This window comes from Pseudorca crassidens, chromosome 8 (genome assembly GCF_039906515.1).
Source record: "Pseudorca crassidens isolate mPseCra1 chromosome 8, mPseCra1.hap1, whole genome shotgun sequence".
Classification (NCBI taxonomy): domain Eukaryota; kingdom Metazoa; phylum Chordata; class Mammalia; order Artiodactyla; family Delphinidae; genus Pseudorca; species Pseudorca crassidens.
Window position 1 is genome coordinate 34,182,227 of NC_090303.1, and position 11,109 is coordinate 34,193,335.

The following is an 11,109-nucleotide window of genomic DNA, read 5'->3' on the forward strand; positions in this document are numbered from 1 at the left end:
TGACACATAATGAAAACAATTTTACGCTGTGGAGGGAAGTATTGGGCAATTACTGATGTAACAGCCACCTGCAGTAGCGAGCCCTGGCTGCAGCATTGCGCGGTTCATGAATATTTTATGGTGTGATGTTATTTTGAATGGCTGGGGCAGGTGAAGGGGGCCGAGGGTGTAATAAGTAACTCTGCTGGAGGCTGTGTAGCTGCTCTGTTTCCCCGCAGAGCCCACAGTGTAACATCAAGAAGCATCCTGACCCCGCCTGGATCGACGCGAGGGCAGCTGAGTCTGAGGCAAGATGCTATGACAAGTCATGGTGGGCACCCTTTACAAACCCTTGTCTGCCGATTTTACACACGATGTCCAGCTTGAAAAGCCCTGGCATCAATCTTGTCCGATTTAATTTGATAAATTAAGTGTGGATAAGGATTAAATGAGAATTTTGTAATAGAGAAAACTTGTCCTTACTCCCTAATCCAGTTAAGATAGTATGGGAGAAACCCTATAAAATATAAAGCAGTGGCTTGGAAGGCAAAGTGAAAAAATGAGAGAATCGCTTGTTGTTTAGTGACATTATGTTCATATATAAGTTGAATGAAAACGCTGTTTTTGCTTTCTGGTGTCTGCATGTGAAATATACACAACCTACGTACACACGTATCTAGCATCATACGTGCATATTTTATAAAGGACCTAGAAATACAGGAGAGAAATCAGGATTGCAACATGTTTTATGTAATAAAATATGGCTATTGAGAATTGTTCATGAATAGGTGGAATATTTTGAGTATCATTTCCTTTTTCAAATGTTATTTTCCTAACAGGAAATGTCAAGATTTAAACTATCACAGCATAAAGAATACATTTCCAGCATTTCAGACTTTGTGATTCTTCCTACTGGCATACTTAAGATTTCAGGCACAAAAATCATATTGTATATGACCAAGATACAAACAGTATAAAAATTATTTTACATGACAGTTACATTTCTATAGAATGTAATGGTATGAACTAGTTTAGACAGTTGATGGAAATTCAAAACAATGCAATGTGAGACTCTATTAAAATTCTTTTTTAAGTGTGTGTGTGTGTGTGTGTGTGTGTGTGTGTGTGTGTGTTTAGAATGGTAGAGTGTGCTTTTGAGGAAGAGCCTGGGAAGGTTGTACATTAGACTTCAGGATGAATAGCTTTGTCCTAGAGAACATGCTTAGAAAAAGATACAAAAGATTTGCAGAATCCTGGACACAAACTGGCATAGAGAACAGAAATCCTGAACAGAAGCACAGAAGGAAAATGTAGCAGACTAGACATTCTGAGAATAACGTGGGGCAACAGAGGAATTGCCAGAGTGACAATTTGGAGATTATAAAAGATACTCTTTACTTTTTGTAAGCGGTAGTTTTATTGGTATGCTCATAACATTTCATAACATTAATTTAGAGCTTGTACCAGAATGAAACAATGTGGTGATATGTTAAATTTTCCACTTTAACATTCACCTTGTAGTAGAATTCTGAAGTACCACTGCTGCCAATGGTTGACAATCCCATTTGCACTTCAAAAATTATCAAATCAGGATGACAAAAATGATAAGTGTTTATACATCCTGGGCAGGAGCTGCTTTATCAAATGGCAGTACACTACCTAAATCCTAATCTTATTATTTATTATTGGCATTACTATCTAGTATGTCCATTGGAAGAACCGTCTCAGCTTGTTTGAATATGCCATCTATACATAGGTACAATGGCAGTCCTTTTTAAAATATTGGTACTTTTCATTTGCAAAGAGGAAATGATGACATCAGATGGTCTTGATAAATCATGTCACTGTGAGCCACCTCTCTCCACAAACAGCATGAATCAAGAGAAATGCAATAAAATACCAAATAGTGTTAATATGGTAGTATTAATAGAAATTAACATATGTTCAAGAAATTCCAAAATATTTAATTTTGTCTCACTAAATGTATTTTTTCTGCTTCAGAATGTATGTTAAAGGTGCCCTGATTTAGTAATTTTATAAAGAGCAAATTATAAACATGCAGTAAATTTCAGATTCTTGTAATTAGATTTTTAGCTTAAGAGATATTAAACTCTGTATGTAAACGACATTATTTAAAAGACTGTCTTCTAAAAGAAAATTGCTGTTTGACAATTCTATAGAATATTCAAGAAAGGTAATTATACTGTTCTGGTTGTTGAAGATGCAGGTGTTGAATAAGGTCACTGCTTCGGCTTTTGCGGAAAACTCCAAGGAAGAAGAGAAAAGAGATGCGGTGACAAAACTCCACTGCCAAATCTTTATCCTCAAAACATCAGAATGTTGGTTCACATTGTCTCCCTCTCCTCTTATGGGTAACACAAAAATGATCAGACGAAAAATTCCCAGCGAAGGGCTTCCCTGGTGGCGCAGTGGTTAAGAATCTGCCTGCCAATGCAGGGGACACGGGTTCGAGCCCTGGTCCAGGAAGATCCCACAGGCCGCGGAGCAACTAAGCCCGTGCGCCACAACTACTGAGCCTGCGCTCTAGAGCCCACGTGCCACAACTACTGAAGCCTGCGTGCCTAGAGCCCGTGCTCCGCAACAAGAGAAGTCACCGCAATGAGAAGCCTGCCACCTCAACGAAGAGTAGCCCCTGCTCCCTGCAACTAGAGAAAAGCCCATGTGCAGCAATGAAGACCCAACGCAGCCAAAAGTAAATAAATAAAATAAATTTTAAAAAAATGTTTAAAAAATAAGAAAGAAAAATTCCCAGCCAATCTATCAACGCTGAGAAGCTGTGATAAAAGAAAGCAGATTTCTCTGTAAAATTCATATGGGACACTGCTATTTTCAAATCAGATATTAAAATAAAACATCAACCACAAAAGGGGGGGCATTTTTTTTAAAATCAAAGGCCATATAATAAAAGGGGAGAAAAAAATGACCACAGTAAAAATTCATCTCGACTGACCGAGTTTTACAGAGATGCTTACGGCTTTTACATTCATCTATTTACTCAGATATAGGTAACACACCTAGAAGAAAATTTAATTTTGAAAATTACAAATGTAATTAAAATTTAACTAAATTATTTAATTCAACTCTAATGTTTTGTAATATTAAGAAATGTTGGGCCTAGAGAAGCCCTAAATGTCTTTATCTTTTTGAAGAGTAAAACGCTTTTCATGGACAGTGGGATGTAAATCCCCCAATGCGCCTGTGCACAGGTGCACACACACACAACTGAGTGGCCACAGCTACTGAAAAATATGTTCTAAGAGATATCGAATCTTTAGCTCAACAGCAACCATAAGGCTTGTTCTGAGTTTGAACACATATAAAGGTTCCAAAAGACGTTTATGTCATCCCTTCAACATTGGATGAGAACCAGAACTGAACAGATCATAGGTCAATAAAAAGACAAGACGAACACAAAGATTTTAGGTGTTTGCACTTTGTACTTCTGGCCTTTCCCACAGATACTTAGAGCTGTTTTTGAGTTGAAAAAGAAAAGGCGGGTGCCACAATATTTTAAGTCCCTAAACTATTCCCATATTTTGAATAGAAATTTAAGAAAAGAGCAAGAAAGTCACATCATTTTCTCTTCCTCTTGATGAAAACATACCCAATGATTCTTATACTCTTAATTTTATGAAAGGTCTTTTGTCTCTAGTCTCTTTCCCATGAGTATGTTTCCTCTTCTACCAAATAGCTGAAGTCCCATCATTTCTATTCATCTTTTTTCAATGTCTCCAGCCACTGAGCTCCTAACAGTACTTAACTGCTTATCCTTTAATTGATGCTAACATACATTATCACTTAATTCTTTCAAATATATGCTTAGACCACAATGCAAATGGCACCCCCTAGAGTTGTGTAGTACAGTGGCCCCTGAATGCATGGACCTCCACTCTAGTATAATTCCTAGCTCTTTAAAGGCAAAGGGTTTATTTTTCACACACCCAGCCCCCCTACCATGCTTCCTCAGTGCTCTTCCTGTAACTGATGGTCAATTAAAACACACTCACCAATTTGAAACTACTCCATTTCTCACTCTTTCCATTTATACATAGCAGCTTAAGTTCACAAAGCACTTTCCATGGATAAGAGCGACTTGATTCCCACCAAACATTGTCAGAACAGCAGGGAAGGACTTTTGTCCTGACTGCACACCTCAGGGAATTGAGGCTCTGAAAGTGGCAGCTTCTAAACTTGAACTCTGTTCTCTTGACTCCCAATGCAGTGTTCTTGCTACTCTCTCTTTGATGCCTGTTTTCACAAAGTTGAATCATCAGAATTTGATTTAAAGAAGTGAAAAGCACCTGCATGCTGGCCAAGGCAGGGTTTGGGGGTGCTGCTTCTCTTAGGCTAGGGCAGGGAGCCAAGGCAAGGGCAATGACAAAAGGCTGCTGCTATATTGCCTTTCTTGAAAACAGGCTTAAATCTGTGCTGGGCAGGGTGAGGGGAAGGAGGGAGTAGGACACAATTGTGGTTGATGGACTGGATGATTCAAGGGTCCTTTGAAGCAAGTAGGTCTTAGAGCTCCCCAGCTACCTCTTAGTGACACCTATTACTGAAAGAAAACTGCCAGGGGAATGTAGACATAATGGTGACGACTTTAGACGTTGGGTAGTTTACCTTCTCATGAACAGAAATGCTGTCTGAGAAACCTGACGGGCAGAACATTTGAAGCTCTTTTCTGGTACTTGCACAAAGGAAACTGGCTTTTAGCTAATGATGAAAACATGTTGGTTATGATTTCTCCTTTGAAGTCCAGCTTCACCAAAACAAGACTTCAGGAAATAGCATGTAGGTGTCATGAAGTTTTTATTAACCTGTACAGAGCAGTTGGCCCCCAGGATTTACTCTAAATCTTTTTAGGACAGAAGTAGCTGCACCATTTTATGTGAACAAGCTCCTTAGTCTATACTACTCCAAACTTCTAGCACAGGGGGACTTCCCTGGTGGTCCAGTGGTTGAGACTCCACACTCCCACTGCAGGGGGCAGGGGTTTGATCCGTGGTCAGGGAACTAAGATCCCACATGCTGCCCATGGCCAAAAAAAAAAAAAAATACCCCCCCGCAAAAAAATTCTAGAACCTTCTATGGCTTTCTGGAGACTGCAAGTCCTACTTCTCTGAACTTATCTCACCTCACCTTTGCCAGTGCTCGTTACACATCAGCCTCACAGATTATTTCTGTTTCTCAAACATTTGAAGTTGGTCCTTTCCTTAGAGTCATTGTATTTGCTGTTCCTATGGAAGGGAATACTCTTCCCTAGGTGATCTTGCTGGCTGTCTTTTTATCCAGATTTCAGATGGAAAATCACTCCTCAGAGAGAGGTCCATTTATAACTGTCCCTCAACTGTCACAGCACCTTATGTCATTTTTGTGGTAACAGTCATGACCACCTGAAATCATTTGTTTATTACTTTTTAATGTTTTTCTTCCCATTGCTCCATGAGAGTCTTGTCTGCCTTTTTTAAAAATTGAATTTGGCTTTTAGAACAATTTTAGGTTTACAGAAAAACTGAGCAGATACTACAGAGAGTTCCCATGTATCTCCCTCTCCACCTCCCCTCCCTCACACAGCTTCTCCTGTTAGTAACAACTTATATTAGCATAATAAATTTGTTATAATTAATGAACCAATATTGATATACTACTATTAACTAAAGTTTATCATTTATTCAGATTGCCTTAGTTTTTACCTAATGTCCTTTTCTGTTCCAGAATCCTATCCAGGATAATATATTACATTTATTCATCATGTTTACTTGGGCTCCTTTCTGCTGTGACAGTTTCTCAGACTTTCCTTGTCTGCCTTTTTGACTGCTGATTGCCAATGCTGAGAACAGGGCCTGCCATATAGCAGGTACTCAAAATATCTGCTGAGTATATGTGAATGAGTTAATAGCTTAAGTGAGGAATTCACAATTAGTATTATGCTACTTTGCATTTGTTTAGCACTTTACAATTTACGAAATGCATTCATTTAATTTATTCTCTCTCCTGATAATCCTGTAAGGTGGACTAGAAGTTAGCAAATTGCCTTTGGCAGTGACTTGCTGAGACTGCATTCAGGTTCCCTGATGATCCTATTCTTTCTACTACCCCAGTGGAAAGGATGGACCCAGGAAGAAAATAACAATGAAATCAATTTTATCTCAGGTGGTGGGTAAATCAAATGACAAAAGTGTCTATAATCTTCACTAAAATACAACAAAACGAATACACAAGCACAACACAGTAGATAGATAAATAGATGATAAACAGATAGATAATTCATGCTTGACTTAAGTTTTGGGGTCAAGTTGATTTTACAGGTGTAATTTTTTCAACAAACACCTAAACTTGTGTTTGTTGAGTGACTGTTTAATGACTCAATTATATATACATTGTTAAGGTTTAATTGGAAAATATAATTTATTAGCCTAAGGCAAAATTTTAAGAAAAAGCACCATAGTAGAATTCCTGTAGCTTTGGTAAAACATGTTATAGTTCTTAATCCTGGTAAGGGCAACAGTTAGTGGGATATCGGTATACAATTACTTTATTTCTGGGGTTATAGAATAATCAAACTTTTAAAAGATAGAAATCTAAATTCTAAGATTTTACAGAAATTACTTCTTTATTATGAATAGTGGTATGGACTCTCACAGCTAGAAGGGACTTCTGTAATTTAACTTTCATTTTACAAGTGAGGATACAAAAAGCAGAAAGAGGTTGAGTAACTTCCCAAAGTCAACACCAAGTTACAGTAAAAGATGAGTCTTGATCTCAGGCATTTAGTTTCCATTCCAGTGTTCTTTCACTTTATCAAATTATGAGTTTAATACCTGAATCAAGGGAGTTTGAATGGAGTTGTTATTCTAATAATAAAGCTTTGCTTTTTAATGGAAGTGTAACCATTCATTTCCTTCTAAAAAGTGATAGATCAATTCTTAATGATTAGCAAATACTTTTACTTCTACCTATCAAAAGTATGTTGGATGAAAAAGGGCATGATTCCCCATTTTTTATGGAAAACTATAAAGGAGGAGTAACATACTTGTGTCAATCATCATTTCTATTGAATTTTCATTCTATTTCTCCTCAAGAGAAAAATTAGCAACCTTTGTGGTTGCTTCTGAAATAGAAAAAATATTCCAGAATAATGAAGTATTTTAGATACCAAATCAATACTTGCTGTATTTGAGTGACACAACGATTAAAAATACCATTATAAATAAGCAAGAAACATGAAGTGCTCTCTAGATGGTAAAGAATGGTTGGGACTTGATACTACTGTTACCATCCTCCTCTATTGCAGGAATTTATAATGGAATAGCCAAGCCTACGTGAAGCTGGTGAACGTTATTTTTCAGCTCCGTGTGTGATGCATAATGCCTCCTGACCTGATTAAAAAAGCTTATTGGGAGGCAAATGCTATAGCTCAAAATGTTATATGGCATTTGGTGACGGTGAGTAGGTTTACGTCATAAGAATGGGAAAACCCTACTGATTCAGGGAAAGAAAAAGAGGAATATATTTGTTGTTATTAACAAATTAAGTTACTTCAGACTTTTGACTGAGCAGGTTATTGAAGAACAATATGTCCAAAAGAGATGATAACCTGGACATAAAATAAAGAAACCCATAAGGAACGGTGATAAGACTCCTGGGGCAATACCCCAACTTTATTTTATCCTATCAGTGAAGGTGAACGTGAAGGATTATCAAGAGAGCCTAGATCATGATTAGGGGAAGGCAAACACTCACTTATGTAAGGAAGTAGCAGCTATCAATAGAGTTATGCTGTGATGTGCTTTCTTAATTAATGAACTGATTTATTTATAGGCAATGCATGCTATTTTTTCATTCTAACTTACAAACACAGGCACAGACTTGTTCACTTTTGTTAAGAAACTAAAAGATGCAAGAAATGTCAAGGTATTTGCTCAAGGCCAACATGTGAGCTATCTACAGCTATAGTCTTGCAGAACCTGCGTGGTCAGAGAAATTAGTCAGTCAGTCAGGTTGTTGTCATTTATTGAGTTTTCTCTGTGTCTGTGGTTTTGAAGTAGAAAGAAAGCCAGAGGCAAAGCTACTGTGGACAAGAATTTAAAATTAAATCTTAAATTAAAAATTAGAAAGCCATCTCTTATGTGACTTTGGGCAGGCCACTTAACTTTTCCATTTTCCCTTGTTCCAAGAATAAAGTGAGAAGAGAGATTTGCTCTTAGAAGAATCATAGCATAGTGTTTAAGACTATAGGCTTTGGATTCAAACCAAACTACACTTGATTCTTGGTCAACATTTACTAGTTACGTGATACAACCTTTCTATGGTGCCTGATATGTATAGGTCCTCAGTAGATGAATGACAGATCAGTTTTACTAAACACAAACAAATCAGAGAGTTGCATGTAAGTACCAAGAAATTTTTGACGTTCTTACTACAAATAAAAGTTTTCGAGGCTAATTCATAAAAGTGATGCATTTTATAGGAGAAAGAAAAAAGTTTGTCATTATCTATGGAAACTGTAAATATGCACATTTAACAACAGAGCTGTGGAATAGTGTAGCGATAACAGTATGATATAACAAATAGCACAGGGATATTCATGGCTGATTATTTGAAATAGCAAAGATTTAGGAAAAATTAAATATCTGTAATAAAAGTTATAACTGCTAGTTTACTGAGTGTTAACTATATTCTAAATATTATTATAAGTTTTTAAAAATTAGTAATTTATTTCTCACAAAACCCCTATGGAGTAGGTACCATCATCATTGCTACTTATAGTCATATCACAAAATTATGTATATTTATGTATACACTCCTGAAACGTTATTCAAGCAAAAATAAGTGAGATTCAAAACTCCGTTATACACACACACACACACACACACACACAAAGATTGTCAGATTGGGTTTAAAGAAAACCACAACAATAGATTTCTTACAAGAGATTCATTTTAAATATAAGGACACAGAAAACATAAAAGTAAAAGGATAGAAAAAGATATATCATTCAGACATAAACAAAAGTCAATTATATTTTTATATACCAACAACAAAAACATGGAAAGTAAAAGACTAAAAATTATTCACCTACAAAAGAATGAAATATATCAAGAGCTTGGTAGAAAATCGGACAAAGACATTTAAAACTTCTATACTGGGCTTCCCTGGTGGCGCAGTGGTTGAGAGTCCGCCTGCCGATGCAGGGGACACGAGTTCGTGTCCCGGTCCGGGAAGATCCCACATGCCACGGAGCGGCTGGGCCCAGGAGCCATGGCCGCTGAGCCTGCGCGTCCTGAGCCTGTGCTCCGCAACGGGAGAGGCCACAACAGTGAGAGGCTCGCGTGCCGCAAAAGAAAAAAAAATTAAAAAAAAATAAAACTTCTATACTAAATACTACAAAACATTATTAAGGTCAATTAAAGACTACCTGAATGGAGGCAAATACCATATCGATGGATTAGAAGACTGAATAGTATAAAGATGTCAAAATTCTCAAAAATTTATCTATACAATCAAAGCAATCTCAATAACTATCACAGCCAGGGTGTGTGTAAGTGTGTGTGTGTGTGTGTGTGTGTGTGTCTGTGTGTGTGTGTGTGTGTGTGTAATTTGAAAAGCTGATTCTAAAATGTATGCAGAATGTGAAGGGTTTAGAATAGCTAATGCAATCTTGAAGAAGAACATAACTTGGAAGATCTAAACTACCAGACATAATAATGACTAGTAAATTGGTATTGGTGCAAAAATAGACAATGAACCAATGGAACAGACTACAATTCAGAAACAGATCCAAACACATGGGGTCACCTCATGTTTGACAAAGATGACACTACAGTGCAATGGGGAGAGGATGACAATTAGTTTTTTCAATAAATGGTGCTGGGTCAATTGGATATCCATTTGGAAACAAATGAATGTTGAACTTTTTATCTCATATCATCAACAAAATTCAATTCTAGTTGGATTGTAGATCTAAATGTGAAAGGTAAAAAAAAAATAAAGCTTTTAGGAGAAAACTTAGGAGCATATGTCATGACCTTGGAATAGGCAAAGATTTCTTAAACAGGACAGAAAAACACTAATCATAAAAGAAAAAAAGGATAAATTGGATTACATTAAAATTAAGAACTTCTGTTCATCAAAAGACACTATTAGGGGAAGGAAAAGGCAAGCCAGAGTGGGAGAAATTATTTGCACTACATATATCAGACAAAGAATTCATATGCAGAATATAAAGGACTCCTAAAAGTAACAATTAAAAGCAAACAACCCAACATAAAAATGGGTGAGACTGAATGGCACTAAACAAAAGATTACCAAGTGGCCACAGGAAAGCAGAGGAATGCACACCTTATCTGCAATGAGATACTTGCAGTGGCTAAGTTTGAAATACAGGCAATATCTAGAGTAGTAATAATGTAGAGCAACTGAAATTAATTTACACTTTTGGTGGAAGTGTAAATTGGTACAATCACTCTGAAAAACTATTTGGCAGTATCACCTGAAGCTGAATATTACGTTCCTGTGAAAGCATAGCTAACCCTTCGTCCTGCTACATAATGAATAAGCGTATGTGTCACTTACACAGAGATGATAAAATATTTTGCACTCTGAGATACTGCCAATGTAACAGGACTCCCAGTGCAGTTCTGGGACTCATTAAACAAAACCTTGAACATTTCCTATAAGCCTTGCCTGCCTTGCAAAAACAACTTCATCTCTGACTTTTGTGATGTTCGTATCTGAAAACAGATCATGACATTTGTGGATATGGTAATCATGTGAGAAAGCTGAACTTTCCCACCATGAAAAGATGAATCAGCTAATGCAAACTTGGAAATCTTGAGGGTTTTTTCCCATTCCAATAACCTCTCGGTTTTCAGTTTTCATGAGCCTTCTGAAATATGAATCTTTTTACCCGTTTGCAAATAAACTTCTTTTCTTTTTCAAATCTACAAGTCTTCTTTTGACAATCTTAAGACAGTAATTCTGCTCTTAGTTATATACCCAACACATGAATGCATATGTTTAACAGACATGTATGACTGTTCAGAGGAGAACATGAATAAATGAATTGTAGTATCAAATGGATAGAATAGAATGAATAAATGAATTGTCACA